Genomic DNA, 17593 nt, shown 5'->3' with positions numbered 1-17593 from the left:
GATGTGTAATACATCTTAAGGAGGGATGCTGCCAGAGGCAACACCAACTTGGGATCCATCCCATACATAGACTCCAAACACTGATGGATTTTCATTTATTTAATCATCCTGCATCTTGTGAATGAAGCATACTTTATCATGATGAATTATTATTTTATTGTGGTCTTGGATTTGGTTTGGGAGAATTTGAGTATTTTTGTATCAATGTTCTTAAGTGAAATTGGTCTAAAGTTCTCTTTCTTTGTTGGGTCTTTGTGTGTTTTATGTATCAGAGTAACTGTGGCTTTATAGAATGAATTAGGTTGTGTTCTTTTTGTTTCTATATTTGGAATAGTTTGAGAAATATTCTTATTAGTTCTTTGAAGGTCCAGTAAAATTCTGCACTAAAACTGACTGGTTCTTGTCCTTTTTGGCTTAGGAGACTTATAATGACTGTTTCTATTTCCATAAGAGTTATAAGACCATTTATATAGTTTACCTGATCTTGATTTAACTTTGGTACCTGGTATTTGTCTAGAAAATCATACATTTCATCTAGATTATCCAGTATTGTTGAGTAGTTTTTAATAGTAAAATATAATGATTTTTTTTAAATTTCCTCAGTTTCTTTTGTTATATCTACCTTTTTGATATTACTTATTTGTATACTGTCTCTGTGCCCTTTATTTAGTTTGCCTAAAGGTTATCTATCTTGTTAATCTTTTTTCAAAGAACTAGGTCTTATTTTTATTATTATTATTTGTATCATTCTTTTTGTTTTTATTGGTTGATTTCAGCTCTGAGTTTGGCTATTTCTTGTAGTCTACTCTCTTGGTGGTATTTGCTTTTTTTGTTCTAGAGTTTTTAGGTGTGCTGTTAAGTTGCTAATATAGGATCTCTCCAATTTCTTTACAAAATCACTTAGTGCTATTTATTTTCCTCTTAAGATTCCTTTCATTATCTCCCGTAAGTGTGAGTTTGCTATATATTCACGTTCATTAAATTCTATAGAGTCTGATTTCTTTCTGTATTTCTTCCCTGATCAACTTATCATTGAGTAAAGAGTTGTTCAGTTCCCATGAGTGTGTGAGACTTCTATTGTTTTTGTTGTTATTGATGTTAAGTGTTAATCTATGGTGATCTGCTAGCATGCACGGGATTATTTCAATCTTCTTGTATCTGTTGAGGCTGGTTTTGTATCCAATTATATTGTTAATTTTGGAAAGGATTCCATGAGGTGCTGAGAAGGAACATTTTTTTGTTTTGAGGTGATATTTTCTGAGGATATCTGTTAAATCCATTTGGTTCATAAGAAGTTTAACAGGAAGGAAGGCCCAAGTGAGGATGCTGCAATCCAACTTAGAAGGGAGAACAGAGGCAGCATGGTGCCTGGGTGGAAGAGTGGAGTGAGAGGAGAAAAGGAGGGGCAGAATCAAATATGCAGGGAAACAGGAAAGAAGCCCAGAGGACCAGGAGAATGAATGGAAATATGCAACTTCTGAAATTGGGAGATGGGGACTGGGGCACTAGAATATCCCAAAGACCTGGGATATGGCAGGCTCCCACAAGTCAATGGGGATGACCTCAGCCAAAATGCTTAACAGTGGGGAGAGGGAACCTGAAGAGCCAATGTCCAGTAGCGACGGGTCCCCAAGTGGAGGTACAAAGTTGCCAACCCACCATCTAAAATTCTGACCCAGAATGTTTTTGTCTAAAAGAAATTTAGGGACAAAAATGGAGCAGAAACCCAAGGAAAGGTTGGCCAGTGACAAGCCCAATTTGGGATTCATCTCATGGGAGGGCTTCAAGCCCTGTGCTATTATTGGTGCTATGATGCACTTAAAGATATGAGTCTATCATGGCTGTCCTCTGAGAAGCTCTAGCAGCAGCTGAGTAAAACAGATGCAGATAGTTACAGACAAGTATTAGACTGAAGTTGGGGGCTCCTATGGGAAAATTAAGGGAAGAACTGAAGGAGCTGAAAGGTAAGGCAATCCCATAGGAAGGCCACAGTCTCAACTAAGTAGCTCTTGAAATATATAGAAAATTAAAAAAAAAAATTATGACCCCTATCAGACTGAGCAGAACTAAGAAGAATGCAGGTCAGTCATTTCAGAACTCTGGGTTCCAGGAACTTGACGTCAACTAGTTTACAAGCTCTACACCCTGCTGGTCATAATGTAGATGATTAAGCTAGATTACATTCTTGAGAAAGAATATGTACAGAATGCTCCCCACATGACTGACTGAATAACATGGGCTGGAATTCCCCCTTTCTCCCCCTGGTTTGTGGTTTTCTCCTTTAAATAGCCTATAGTTCTTGAGCTTGGGGTTGATCTCCTCTGTCCCTTGCATGGGTTATGAGTCTCAGCCCTAGCACTAGTCCCAAAATAAGCCTCTTGCTGGTTGTATTAAGATCGGTCTCTTGTGAGTCTTTGGGTGGCTGTGTTCTCCCGTGACTTGAGTGAGGGTTTTCCCTCTCGGGGGTCTTTCATTTGGGGGCTGGTCCGGGATTTACAACCACCCCAGTCTCCAAGAACCCACTTGGAGGTAAGATTTCACTTGTTTCATTTTGTTTTGTTGTGTGCACTTGTTCGTTTGTTTGGTTGATTCAGTTTCTGAAAAGTGTACTCTTAGTTTACAGCCCAGCTCATTTCATGAAGAAATGACAGAAGAGATCGGCCGACGTGCTGAGAGATCACTGGCTGTAGCCCTGGGAGACATCCCAGGAGGCCAGGGACCTTGGGGACGCCTGGGTGAGTCCTATCCAAAGGCTGAGGAAGTGATCCTGGTAGAGTGGAGGACCTCAGTAAAATTCTGGCCATCTGTTTTTCTAGAATGGGGTTGGCACTCACAGTTGAGACAGATCTTTACTAGTCTCTTTGTGTGTTTGTTCTGTCTGTGTTTTGTGCTATTTGTGACAATGGGACAGACCATGACAACTCCCTTGAGTTTGACTCTAGACCATTGGACTAAAGTAAGAACTAGTGCTCATAATTTGTCAGTAGAGGTTAAGAAGGGACCATGGCAGACTTTTTGTGCTTCTGAGTGGCCAACATTTAGGATGGCCACTGGAGGGAACTTTTGACCTGACGATCATACTTGAGGTTAAAGCTGTTGTTTTTCAGGAAGGACCAGAGTCTTACTCTGACCATCAGCCATACATCACTGTTTGGCAAGACTTGGTCCAGAACCCCCCTCCATGGGTAAAGCCATGGATTCAGAGACAAGAGAGCCAGGCTCCTGAGTCCTGGCCCTCCAAGAATCTGAACACAAACAGAAACCAAAACCTGCACCTGAGTGCAAACCCTCAGCCCCCCTTCCAGTTCCTCCTAAGGTTTACCCCGAGATGGAGAAGCCTCCCAAATGACCGAATTTTCCTCCTCCCTATCAACAACCCCCTCAGGCAGTATCAGCCCCAGTACCAGCAGAGCAGGGAGGGTCCACCTCAGGAACACAGAGAAGAAGAGGGACGAGTCCTAAGGGACCAGACTCAACCATAGCACTGCTACTGCATCCCTTTGGGTCTCCAGTGGACCCACCAGCTCTTCAACCTTTGCAGTATTGGCCTTTTTCCTCCTTCAATCTATATAATTGGAAAACTAAGTACCTTTTTTTTCCCAGACAATCCAGCTAGCCTGATAGGCCTGATAGAATCATTAGTGTTTTCACACCAGCCCACTTGGGATGATTGTCAGCAACTCTTACAGGTTCTTTTCACTACTGAAGAGGAGAGAATCCTATTAGAAGCCCATAAAAACGTTCCTGGCATGAACAGCCAACCTACACAGCTTCCCAATGAGATAGATGCTGGATTTCCCCTTAGTCAACCAGACTTGAACTACAATAAGGCTGAAGGTAGGGAGCAGCTGATGATATATTGCCAGGCTCTGATAGGGGGTATCCGAGGGGCTGCTAGATGCCCCACCAATTTGGCCAATGTAAGAGAAGTACTTCAGGGGCCCAATGAGCCACTGTCTGTGTTCCTTGAGAGGTTAGTAGAAGCGTTTAGATGCTATACTCACTTGGACCCAACTTCCGAGGGCCAACAGGTAGCAGTAGTTATGGCCTTTATAGGACAGTTAGCACCTGATATTAGAAAGAAATTCAGTGCATAGAGGAATTGCAGGATTATACCCTGCAGGACTTAGGAGGCAGAGAAAGTGTACCATAAGAGAGAGACTTGGAAGAGAAGCAAGAAAGAGAGAAGAGAGAGAGAGAGGAGAGAGAGACAGGAGAGACTGCAGGCAGGAAAAGAACCTGAGTAGGATCTTGGCTGCAGTGGTAGGAGAAAACGAGAGAGGTAGGACAGGACTGAGACAGACAGATAACCTGGGCAACAGAGGGCCGAAGCAGGACGGAGGAAGAGATGCAGTGACGAATACTGGAAAAGGATCAGTGTGCCTACAGTAAAGGAAAAGGTCATTGGGTCCGAGACTGTCCTAAGAAAAAAGGCAGGACCCCTACAGTTCTGGCCCTTGAAAATGATGACTAGAGGGGACAGGGCTGGGTCCCCCTCCCCAAGCCTAGGGTAATCTTAAAAGTATAGGGGACTCTGATAGACTTTCTGGTCCACACCAGAGCAGAATATTCTGTGCTAAAACAGCCATTAGGAAAATTAAAAGATAAAATGACTATAGTTATAGGGGCAACTGGACAAAAACAATATCCTTGGACTACATCATGAACCCTTGACAAGTGTTTTATTTCTTCCTGGTTATCCCTGAATGCCCTAAGCCTTTGTTGGAAAGAGACTTATTGATGAAATTAAAGGTACAGGTTAAGTTTACTCAGGAAGGACCAGAGGTAGTTTGGGGGACCCCTGCCTCTATGATATTGGCCTTAAAACTAGAAAAAGAGTACCGACTTCATGAACTTCAAAAACAGCAAAAAACTCCAGATGTCAGTGAATGGCTAACTGAATTCCTGAAAGCTTGGGCTGAAACTGCAGGAATGGGAATGGCAGAAAGAGTTTCCCCTGTCATAGAAGGACTAAAAGCAAGCACCTCCCCATTGGGGTACAGCAATACCCAATGAGCCGTGAAGCAAGAGAGGGGATTAGGCCTCATATCCAAAGACTATTATAACAAGGCATTCTAGTTCTCTGTCAGTCTACATGGAACACCCCCCTGCTGCCAGTAAAGAAGCCTGTCACCAATGATTATAGGCCAGTGCAAGACTTGAGAGAAGTTAATAAGAGGTTTCCGAACATCCACCCAACTGTGCCAAACCCCTATAACCTTCTCAGTTCACTTCCACTGGACAGAATTTGGTATACAATTCTAGATTTAAAAGATGCTTTATTCTGTTTGAGACTACACCCTCAAAGCCAGCCCATTTTTGCTTTTGAATGGAGGGATCCTGATACTGGATTAACAGGCCAGCTGACCCAGACCAGTTGCCACAGAGGTTTGAGAATTCCCCCAACCTTTTTGATGAAGCTCTTCATTGGGATCTAGCCTCCTTCAGAACTGATAACCCTCAGGTAACTTTATTACAGTATGTAGATGATTTGCTTTTGGCAGCATCAACCAAGTCTGAGCAAATACAAGGGACCAGGAAACTACTGGCAGAACTGGGTGAGTTGGGGTATCAAGCTTCTGCAAAAAAAGCTCAGTTGTCCAAAACTGAAGTCACTTATCTGGGATATACCCTGAGAGACGGAAAATGGTGGCTAACAGAAGCACGGAAAAAGACTGTCACCCAGATCCCTGTCCCAACCACCCTGCTCCAGGTAAGAGAATTTCTGGGCACCGCTGGCTTCTGTAGACTACGGATTCCAGGGTTTGCTACATTGGAAGCCCCTCTGTACCCTCTTACAAAGGAGGAAGGAGAGCTTACTTGGACCCCTGAACACCAGAAAGCCTTTGAGGACATCAAAAGGGCCCTATTAATGGCACCAGCATTGACCCTACCAGACTTGACTAAGCCCTTTACTCTCTATGTAGATAAAAGAGGTCACTCAAGGGGTCCTGACCCAAACCTTAGGACCATAGAAGAGGCCAGTGGTATACTTATCCCAAGAAACTGAACCCAGTTGCCAGTGGATAGCCTACTTGCTTAAAAGCCATTGCTGCTGTGGCCTTTCTGGTCAAAGATGCTGACAAATTGACACTGGGACAGCAAATAACTATTGTAGAATCCCACTCCCTCGAGAGCATTATCCAGCAGCCCCCTGACTGTGGATGACTAATGCTCGCATGACAAACTATTAGAGCCTGTTGTTGACTGAAAGGGTGATCTTTGCTCCCCCGGCCATCCTGAATCCTGCCACCTTGCTGCCTGAGACTGATGACTCCTCTCCTGTCCATCACTGTATTGACGTCCTGGCAGAAGAAACAGGTACTTGAAAAGACCTAAAGGACCAACCTTGGCCAGGAATTCCAAACTGGTATATGGATGGCAGCAGCTTTGTGTTTGAAGGTAAGTGGATATTGGGAGCTGTGGTGGTAAATGGAAAGCAAATAATCTGGGCTGGCAGCCTGCCAGAGGTAACTTCTGCCCCAAAAAAGCAGAACTTGTTCTGACACAAGTCCTGTGAATGGTAGAGGGGAAGTCCATCAACATCTACACTGATAACAGGTTCGTTTTTTCCACCGCTCATATACATGGTGCAATCTATAAACAATGGGGCTGTTGACATCTGCAGGCAAGGACATTAAAAACAAAGAAAAAATACTGAGCCTCCTCAAGGCTATCCATTTGCCAAAAATGGTGGCTATTATTCATTGTCCAGGCCATCAGAGGGCCCAAGATGCCGTCACCAGAGGAAACCAGATGGCAGACTTGACTGCCAAGAAAGCTGCCCAGGGGACGATGATTTTGACAAACATGGGTTCCAAAGACTATTTTGCCACCTGAGACACCAGCTTTAGGTACACTGAAGATGAATATCAGAAAATGGACAAATTAGGATTCTGGGCAGAAAGTCCTTATGGAGTAGTGCAGGCAAAAGATGGTAAACTGATCCTGCCACAGGAAGAAGGATGGAAATATGTGACAAATTTACATCACCTGACTCATCTGGGAGACAAACACCTAAAGACTATAGTAAAAGCCTCAGAATATTATGCCTTTGGATTGTCTGATTTAGCTGAGGCAGTGCTCAAGAACTGTTTCCCCTGTGCCATGACTAATTCTGGTTATTCAAGGTGTCCACCAAGAAGATGACTTTAAGGAGACTCACCTGGAGCCTACTAGGTAGATTTCACAGAAGTCAAACCAACTAAATATGGCAATAAGTATTTGTTAGTCTTTAGAGATATTTTTTCAGGATGGGTTGACGCCTTTCTCACAAAGACTGAAATGACAAATGTGGTGGCTAAGAAGATCCTAGAAGATATTTTCCCAACGTTCGGGATACCTAAGGTAATTGGGTCAGACAAAGGACCTGCCTTCGTTGCCCAGGTATGTCAGGGACTAGCCACCCAGCTGGGGATTAATTGGAAGTTGCATTGTGTTTACAGACCCCAGGACAGAATAGGTAGAGAGAATGAATAGAACAATTAAAGAGACCTTAACTAAATTAGCTTTGGAGACCGGCCAAAATGATTGGACAGCCCTCCTTCCTTTTGCCTTGTTCCAAGTACGGAACACCCCAAGTGATTTAAGCTTACTCCTTAGAAATTCTATGTGGGGGGTTGCCACCACTTACTGAGGCAGGTGGAGTGTACAATCCTGATGGTGTTCTTTCTAAATCCTTATCTGTCCACATGAAAGCTCTTGAGGTGATCCGACATAAGGTCTGGGAACAGCTGAAAGGAGCTTATGAGACCAGAGACCTGAGTGTGCCACAACAGTTTCAAGTGGGAGACACAATCCTAGTCTGGCATCACCAAGCTGGTAACCTTGAACCACGTTGGAAAGGACCATGCTTGGTACTCCTGACTACCCCCACAACGGTGAAAGTAGAAGGCATTTCTGCTTGGGTCCACGCCTCCCATGTGAAAAGAGCTCCTGAACTCTCCAAAAAAATGAGAGGGAACGCCTTCTTATCCACCCATAGGCCTTAACAAAGTGTTACCAGAACAGGGACAGCCTTCCCCTGCCTCTGCCCTTGTAGCACCTCCAGATGTGGTACCCTTCACTAGAGCCCCTTCAAAGTCACCTTTGACCTCACCTCTCCACCAAATACTGGACAGAGACTGCTAAATTTGATCCAAGGGGCATTTACTCTGTTAAATGGATGAAACCCTAATATAGCAGAGTCCTGTTGGCTTTGTCTGGCGTCAGGACTCCCTTACTATGAAGGTATTGCAGTATCTGTAACCTATAATAACACCACTAGTCATGATGCTTGTGTCTGGAACAATAGGAACAGACTGACACTCACTGAAGTCTCAGGGAAAGGGACTTGCCTGAGGAACCCACTAGCTGCTTATAAACATTTATGTAATTAGACTCTTAAGAGCCCAAGAAACTCTGATACCAGATACTTAGTGCCTGTGATACATAAATGGTGGGCTTGTAGCTTGGGACTGACCACTTGTGTATCCACCACTGTTTTTAATGACACCATAGACTATTGTGTACTTGTAAAGTTAGTCCCTCGGGTTTATTACCATACTGCCAGTAGCTTTGAGGATGAGTTTGACAGCTGCCCGAGATACTTTCAGAGGGAACCTATCTCCTTGACTTTAGCTGTAATTCTAGGGCTAGGAGTTGCAGCTGGTGTCAGGACAGGAACTGCTGCCCTTGTGCAGGCTCCTCTGTATTTCCATCAGCTAAGGTCAGCTAAGGACAAAAATCTAAGAGCCCTAGAACTGTTCATATCTAAGCTTGAAGAATTTCTGACCTCACTCTCAGAAGTAGTCTTGCAAAATAGGAGGGGATTAGACTTACTGTTTCTAAAAGATGAAGGGCTATGCGTTGCCCTCAAAGAAGAATGTTACTTTTATGTAGACCATTCAGGAATCATTAAAGACTCCATGAGTAAGCTCAGAGAAAGACTAGATAAAAGACAAAGAGATAGAGAAGCACAGAAAAACTGGTTTGAGAGTTGGTTTAGTAAATCTCCATGGATGACTACTCTGGTGTCTTCCCTTGTTGCACCCCTTTTGATCCTGCTCTTACTTTTGACTATAGCCCCATGTGTGTTAAATAAATTAGTTACCTTTATTAGAGAAAGAGTAGATGCTGTTCAGATTTTAATGTTACACCAATAATATTATACCTTACAGGGCCAAGAAAATCTAGACTATGATGATACTGATATTTAGTTCTATGATTAGAATTATGTTCTAGAAGAAGTTGGTAGTGAAAAATATAGAAAATAAAAAAAAAAAAGTTTTTTATGACCCCTATCAGACTGAACAGAACTAAGAGGAATGCAGGTCAGCTGGTTCAGAGCCCTGGGTTTCAGGAACTTGGCTGACCACAAGGAGAGGCAGAACTAGGAATGCTGGTCAGTGGTTCAGAGCTCTGGGTTCCAGGAACTTGATGTCAACTAGTTCATGAGCTCTACACTTTGCTGGCCACAATGTAGATGATTAAGCTAGATTACTTTCTTGAGAAAGAACATGTACAGAATGCTCCCCACATGACTGACTGAATAACATGGGCTGAAATTTCCCCTCCCTCCCCCTGGTTTGTGGTTTTCTCCTTTAAATAACCTATACTTCTTGAGCTTGGGGTCGAACTCCTCTGTCCCTTGCATGGGTTATGAGTCTTGGCCCTAGCACTAGTCCTGAAATAAATCTCTTGCCGATTGCATCAAGATTGGTCTCTTGTGAGTCTTTAGGTGGCCGTATTCTCCCGTGACTTGAGTGAGGGTCTCCTCTCTCGAGGGTCTTTCAATCTCAGAGGATAACAGAACAACAAAGAACATACACAGTCTGGACTGGGGCCCCTAGCACATATATAGTAGAGAACTGCTTTGTGCATCTCCATAGGAAAGGATGTGCCTAACCCTGTAGAGACTTAACACCTCATGGTCCAAGGATGCCCAGGGATGGGGTGGGGAGCACCCTCTCAGAGACAAAAGGAGGGATGAGATAAAGAATGGTGAGAAATGAGGCTGAGAGGGGATACAATGTCTGGTATGTAAATAAATAAAATAATTTTTAAATATGAGCTACAGAGATAAATAGAAAATTCTCAATAGAGGAATTTTAAATGGTCAAGAAGCACTTAAGGAAATGTTCACCATTCTTATGCACCAGGGACATGCAAACCAAAACGACCCTGAGATTCTACCTTACAACATACAGAAGGGCTACGATCAAAAACTCAAGTGACAGCACATGTTACTGAGGATGTGAAGAAAGGGGAGCACTTCTCCATAGTTGGTTGGTTTGCAAACTGATACAACCACTCTAGAAATCAATCTGATACTTCCTCAGGAAATTGGAAATAGTTCTACCTGAAGACAAATCTATACAGCTCCTGGGCATAGTCCCAAAACATGTTCTACAATATCAAAAAGACATATATTCCAATATAGCAACCTTATTCATTGGACCCAGAAACTGGAAGCAACAGAGGAATGGATACAGAATATATGGACCATTTATGCAATGGACACAGCTATTGAAAAAGGAACATAATGAATATTGCAGGCAAATAAATGGAACTAGAAAATGTCATCCTTAGTGACATAATCCAGATCCAAAGGATAGGTGTGTACTCACCAGAAAGAGGATGTTAGTCCAAAAGTACCGAATACTAATGCTACATCCAGAGTCTCTAAGAAGTTAAACAAGAAGGAATACCCAAGGAAGATGCTTAAATCCCACTTAGAAGGGGGAATAAAATAATTATGGAAGGCAGAAGGATGGAGGATCTGGGTGGGAGAGGGGAGTGTGAGGGGAAAAGAGAGTCATGGTCACATAGTTGGGGGGCAGGGGGAGACAAGAGAAAAGCCCAGAAGAGTGAACGAAAACATGTAGCTGCTGGCTTGACTCCCAGGAACTTTTATACCCAGAATCTCAGGATCACAGGATCACAGAGACAGCTAAACTCTGAGAAATTCTGACATAGCCAACATAACAGGAGGGACAAACTTCAGCTCCAATAAGAAACAGCGAGTGCAGATAGCACTAGAGATAACCAGACACCAAGAAGCAAGCACAAGAATATAAGCAAAAGAAACCAAGGTTGACTGTCATCATCAGAACCCAGTTCTTCCATGTGGCCATCCAGCAGTCATGGAAGGGCTTGAAGTGAAAAAGGACAGGTTGCAAGAGAAAGATAAAGCCAAGACAAAAGTTCTGATCAAGGCTCAAAGTTTAATATTCAGCACTGCGTTTATATAGGGAAAGCCCACACCTTATCCTTTCTTTCAGTTTGATTATGTTGCAAAGGAAGCTCAGCAGGCAGTCTACTCCTGTACAAAATTACAAATGCAGTGAGGCCAGAGGTCATAAATACATTGTGGCAAGCATTCAAGGTCTGTTTAGCCTACTCAAGGTTGAGGGAAGGGCACAATTTCCCCTTTTGTTTTTTTAAAGATGAGCACACGATTTACTTGTTTTCCACAATCCCATCTAGGGTAAAGAATGGCCATGTGACTGTCCCTGTCTTAGGTTGGTGTCTATATCGCTTCTTCTTACCTGTCAGGGATAACAAACATAGCTTTTGTTTTGTGCATCTGTCTTACCTGTCTCTGACCACCAGCCTTCTATAGCACACTCTTTCCCATTCAGACCAAAGCCATGAAGGACATATGAATAAGCATTCAATGCCTTTCTTTATAGTGATGAATAACTGCCATGGTGATTAGCTGAGCTTATTGAAAATGATCCTGTGTGAAGGCAAACAATGTGTTTTAGATACAAGGTCCAAAAGATAAAAGCAACAAGATTATAATTGATGGTCCAAGCAGTGTAGAAATTAAAGTTATAAGCCATGAGGAAGTGGGAAATCAGGATTCAAACCATCCCTGATTCTATCCTTTTTCTCTTTTCCTTTTGGCTAGTCCTTCTCAAATTTTACCCATAGAACCCATTCCCATTCCTGAATGATCAATGTAAAAGCAATATTCTACATGGAGGGCTGTACTTAGTCCTCCCTGTTGAAGAAATAAAAGATTAGGAGCTTAAACACATGCACTAACACCTGTTTAAAATCCAGATCCTGTCCAATTTTATTCACTACAAATGTAATTTCATAAAGAACAGCAATTAACTTCCAAATATGTCTCTGAAAATGTCCACAATCAACATCCAAATGAAGATTTTCATTTTCTTTTTTCCAATATTGGATTGATTTCTAGACCAGTCTGTGATTGAGTCAGAATAGTTGGTCACATTAAAAGAAAGAGAAGAGTCATTATAACTTCTCCTTTTCATTAATTATTCTAAGTCAATTTCCACAGTTCACATGTTCTCTGTCCCACACAGTCTAAAGGCTTGAAGAAAGTGAGCTTGTCTAATCTGGGATATAGGCAAGCAAAAGTGGGTCAAGAACATATGTCCAATACAGCTTTCTTGCCACCCTTGTCTGGGCACTCAGCAAGCTCACAGGTAAGCATCATTCTTTGTCCCAGCATCAGCATGTCACACCAATCACTCTGGAAGCTACCATGCACCTGCAGCATCCTGTGGAAAAAAATCACAAACATTCCCTTTTTCCCATATTAAATATCTGGTCAGGATTATGCCATATTCAGTAAGTGGATCCTTCTATTTCACCTAGACATAAGTATGCCTAGTTGTATGGTGCTAGAGACACTTAGCAGAGAGTTTTAAAATTGCCATCCAGTTTAAAATTTGCCATCCAAAATTTAAAACTTTAAAAATAAAAAGCATGATTTAAATAATTAAATGATTTAAATGTGGTGTATGGGGATATGTCTCCCCTTTTTTGTTTTTTATGGTGATATTGTTTCAGAGTTCCATGGGCCTGTTCCACAATACCTTGTCCTTTAGGATACTAAGGAATCTCAATAATATGGATAACATTAAATTGTCTAAGCATCTCAAATGCTTGACTGTAATAGTCAGTTCCATTATCTGTTTTAATCTGATTTGAAACACCAAGGATAGAAAAGCAATGTAGGCAATGACTAATTACATTTTTAGTTGCTTCTCCTATTAAAGCAGTTACAATTAGAAAGCCAGAAAAGGTGTGAAATCACATGTACATATTTTAATTTTCAAAAATCAGAAATATTAGTACTATTTGCAATAATTGATTAGGTATAAGTAAGAACTCCAGATTTAACACCATTATGTGATACAGGTAGAAATTGCAGTCACCGAGGACACACCTTTACAATTTATCATGCACATTCTCTAAAAATACCAAATTATTGTATCAAGCTATTACTATTTTGATGATGTAAAGAATGAAATTGTATGGCCAATTGTTCCTTTAAGGCATATAATTTGCCTGGTATACAAATCTACTGTGTCATTTCCCTAAGGAGTCTGTCTAGGCAATACAGCATGAGCTCTTAAATGTCCTATAAAGTAAGGAACAGTGTGTTCTTATAAACTGAGTTGTATTTGCATAAATAATTGCAAAATTTGAGAGTTAGCAGTATCTTAAAAAGGAACATTTTCAATAAATTGCAAACCATAAGCTGTATATTGGCTGTCAGTATACAAATTAAAAGCTTGGTTTTTCAAGATTTCAAAATCAGTGGATACAGCATATAGTTCAATTATTTGTGAAGTGGGGGAAAACTCAAGAGAATAAACATGTGATCCAACCACATATGTTTCTCTCCCATTAGATAAGCTGTTTATGAATACAGTAACTGCATTCTTTATCAGCAGTATGAGTAAATTTACAGGAAATATAAAAGTATGTATAGAAGCAAATTGCTAACAACTTGTCTTTTGGATAATGATTATCAATTTTAGCTAAAAAATTTTGTACATGCAATAGGACAAATATCAGTATTCTCCAATAACCAATTCAATTGCTGTTTGAAATAAGGAATAAATGTTTCATCCGGTTCTTAAGATATTCTTTCAAAAATACTTTCATGATTCTATCCTACAATTCTGTATTAACACAGCAGCAGCTTCATAATAAGGTGTTCAAACTTTACTTGGAGATGAAGAAAGATGAATACATATTAATGGTCCCCTTTGCCAAAGAATTGCTGTGGACACATGAATAGCAATAATACAAACAGCCAACAATTAGTCATAGTCTATGTAATGTAACTGTTGTTGGCTAATAACTCCCTCTACTTTCTGCAAAGCTATTTTTCCCTCATTAGTTAATTTGCATCTTCCTTCAGAATTTCAAATAGAGGCTTAAGTCTTCCTGTGGTGAGTTTAAGGTGAGATTTTAAAGAATTAATTTCTCCTAAAATCATTTGAGGATCATTTAAAGTAGCTAAATTATCTTTTCTTACTTAAATTTTCTGTGCCACAATTTGTTTAGGATATAACTGAGATACCAAATCTTGAAAAACATATTGCTTTTGAATCTTTCTGTAGCAACAACTATACCAAAAATTTAAAGCTCATTGTATAAGAAGAGCAAAGGCTCAAAGGCTTGTAGTAAAACTCCATCAGAATGATCATCTAATAAAATATCCATATAATGAATATTATACACTGAAAGATTCAAAGTCCTAACTTCTTGTATTAAAGTAGAAACAAATTTTTATATAATGTAAGGCTATTAGCCATTCCTTGAGGCAAAACTTTCCAACAATATTTTTTCATGGGCTCTTCAAAATTACAAGTTCACTAAAAGCAAACCCTTTACAATTATCAGGATGCAAAGGAAAATTATAAAAACAACCTTCTAAAATCATAATAATTCTACATGCATTTCTTGGAATGGCAGCTAGAATAGGCAAGCCAGGTTGTAATGCCCCCACAAATTCAATAGCCTCATCAACTTCTCATAAACCTTAAGTTTGAACTTTGTTTTGGATTAATGGAATAACCAATCACTTTGAGGTATGTAGTACATCAATTCCAGTGCCTATTAATACTTTGAAACTTTTTTTTCATCAATTAGTAATTTAAGGTTAGATTTCTTATTAGTAATAGATTGAACCCAGTACATATCAGAGGAATGAAAGCCACTTTGTCTTCTCTAACTCTTAACAAATTTGATGGGTGTTGGATGCAAGGGAACTAAAACAAGTTGAGCAATTCTTTTGTTAGCAAGACAAGTAAACACCTTTTTGGGGGCTAGTCAGCATGACAAAGACAAAAGAAATGCCACACAAAGCTCTGATAAACTAGCTCTGAACTTTGCATTAACTCAAATGTAAATGTTTCTTAATCTGGGCCTACTTCCTGAGGCCAGGCTGAATGATTGCCCTTCCAGTACTAAGGACAGATTCCAGGGGAGTGATTCAATTACTAGTCTATGACTCTACTTTTTAGACAGTCTTTCCTAAAATGACCTATGTCCCGAATCTTAAAACGTTTCTTATCACCTCAGCACTGTGAAAGCATTGCTTGTACTGTAGTCCCTTACAAGGCAGCAAACAAAGCCAGACCCTGATTATATGAGGGACCAATTTCTGTCTCAAAAAAAAAAACTCTACCAGCTGCTTTTAGCAGTCAGGATCCTGTTAGATGTACTGGCACTGAGATCTTCTTTCCAATCTTGGAGGGTTAAATTTGCTTCTACCACTATATCCAATAAAGATCATGTAAAAGAGCAGCAGGCCAGGACTGTGCTGCAGCTGTTTTCTACTCCCCCATCAGTCTTGCAATCATCTCCACTTGCTTGTTTTTTTCTTAGGTCCAAATATGGGTAAGTTAAAACTCCTGAGTCTGGGATCAAACTGCAAACTGTAGCCAAACTGGAACATTGGCAGTTTAAATATAAATTTTAAGTTTCCCTTGAAAAACTAGAGCACAACTACAACTTTGGAAAGCAAAATTCAACTGTCAAACAATGTACCCTCTCCAAAAATCAACACCAAGTGCATCACCCTCATGCTACAATGTTTTTGGCTACCAGATCCTGCACAATGGTAAAGTTTCCAATACCTCAAAGAGACCTTGTCCTAAATACTAGTCTGATTTATAGGATAAGAATTACATAAAATATTACCCCTATTTAGAAGTATCTTTAGAGATCTGTTTTCCTTGGTTGGCTCATGCCACATGTTGCTGTTTAGAACGACTCCAATTCTTAGTTTCTGGTATTAAGATAACTTTCTGTTACCAATCTTACAAATTTTTAATCATACCCAATAAATTATAAGCCAATATTCTATAATCAGTACATGCAGAACATATTTATACCTTTAAAAACTAGTCAGAAAGAAAAATGAAGTGGCTACACACATCTTATATATTTAGACCAAACAAAATTTTCTTATCTTTTCTAGCTGTAATATCAAGAGAAAAAGCACTTTGTCACTTGGTAAATCTAATAAACACAATAATGGAGATTAGTCTAGGGTGAAACAACCATCATCTTCTTTACCATAGAACTTGAGAAGCTGCTGGCCCCTTTAAGAGCAGCTTTTTATAGAAAATCAGCTCCTGGCAGGGCTTCTCCAGCGCTTCTTTATTCCTATCTACAGTATAGGTAAACTTATCTGTTTCTTCTGTGCAAATTGAGACTGCTTTCTAAAGAAGTTAATCTAAATCAAGGGATGGAGAGTGAGCAGATAAAGTTTTAACCATTTTTTTTTTCTTTTCAGCATGAAAAACAGAACAACAGTCATTCAAAAATGGAAAAAAAACGACATAAAAATTTGACACATATGAACAGATTGGTGCACCAAGGACAGACAATATACGCAGAGTGAAGAGAACTTGATGTCCCAAATGAACCTAAAGATAACCAGAACTAAAGGTATCTCCAGTAGAAGTCAGAGAAGAATCATGACTTCTCCTGATTTCCTCCTAGGATAGCTCTGAAATAGCTTACATTAATTTACCTTCTCTTTGGCTAATGTGTCCCAGAAAGGGGTCAACTGCTTTTCTGAAACCAATTCTTTCTCTCTTTTTCTCTCTCTTTCTCATGTCATTTGTATAGTTACCACTCCTACTTCTGGGAACCGAGGTCCTCTCCTCCTATTGATGATCGAATTTGCAATCCTCTACTATATACATGCTGCCAAAACAATCAGACCCCTCCATGTGCAGTCCTTGGTTGGTGGTTGAGACCCTGGGAGCTCTGAGGGTACTAGTTAGTTCATATTGTTGTTCATCCTAAGGGGCTGCAAACCCCTCAGCTCCATAGGTCCTTTCTCTAACTCCTTCATTGGGGATCCTGTACTCAGTTCAATGGATGGCTGTGAGCCTCTATGTCTGTTTTAGTCAGGTACTGTCAGAGCCTCTCAGAAGATAGCTATATTTAGGCTGGCTTGCCCTTCCTTCAGTCTCTGCTCCATAGTTAATCTCTGCAACTCCTTCCGTGGGTATTTGGTTCCCCCTTTTAAAAAGGAATGAAATGTCTGTTTGGTCTTTCTTGTTCTTGAGTTTCTTGTGATTTGTGGGTTGTTCTTCCTGTATTCCAAACTTCTGGGCTAATAACCACTTATCAGAGAGTTCATACCATGTTTGTTCTTTTATGATTGGGTTACCTCTCTCAGGATGATATTCTCCAGATCCATCTATTTCCCTAAGAATTTCATAAATTTATTGTTTTTAAGAGCTGAGTAGTACTCCTTTGTGTAGATGTACCACAATTTCTGTATCCACTTCTCTGTTGAGGGACATCTGGGTTGTTTCCA

General features: G+C 40.5%; 1 pseudogene; it reads left to right on the top strand.

The window, feature by feature from the left end:
• Nucleotides 1-1557: 1557 nt before the first annotated feature.
• On the top strand, nucleotides 1558-9197 carry LOC116083290 (annotated as a pseudogene).
• The last annotated feature ends 8396 nt before the right edge of the window (nucleotides 9198-17593 follow it).

This window comes from Mastomys coucha, unplaced genomic scaffold, assembly GCF_008632895.1.
Source record: "Mastomys coucha isolate ucsf_1 unplaced genomic scaffold, UCSF_Mcou_1 pScaffold8, whole genome shotgun sequence".
In the NCBI taxonomy this organism is placed as follows: domain Eukaryota; kingdom Metazoa; phylum Chordata; class Mammalia; order Rodentia; family Muridae; genus Mastomys; species Mastomys coucha.
This window is presented reverse-complemented; position numbering and strand designations above follow the sequence as displayed.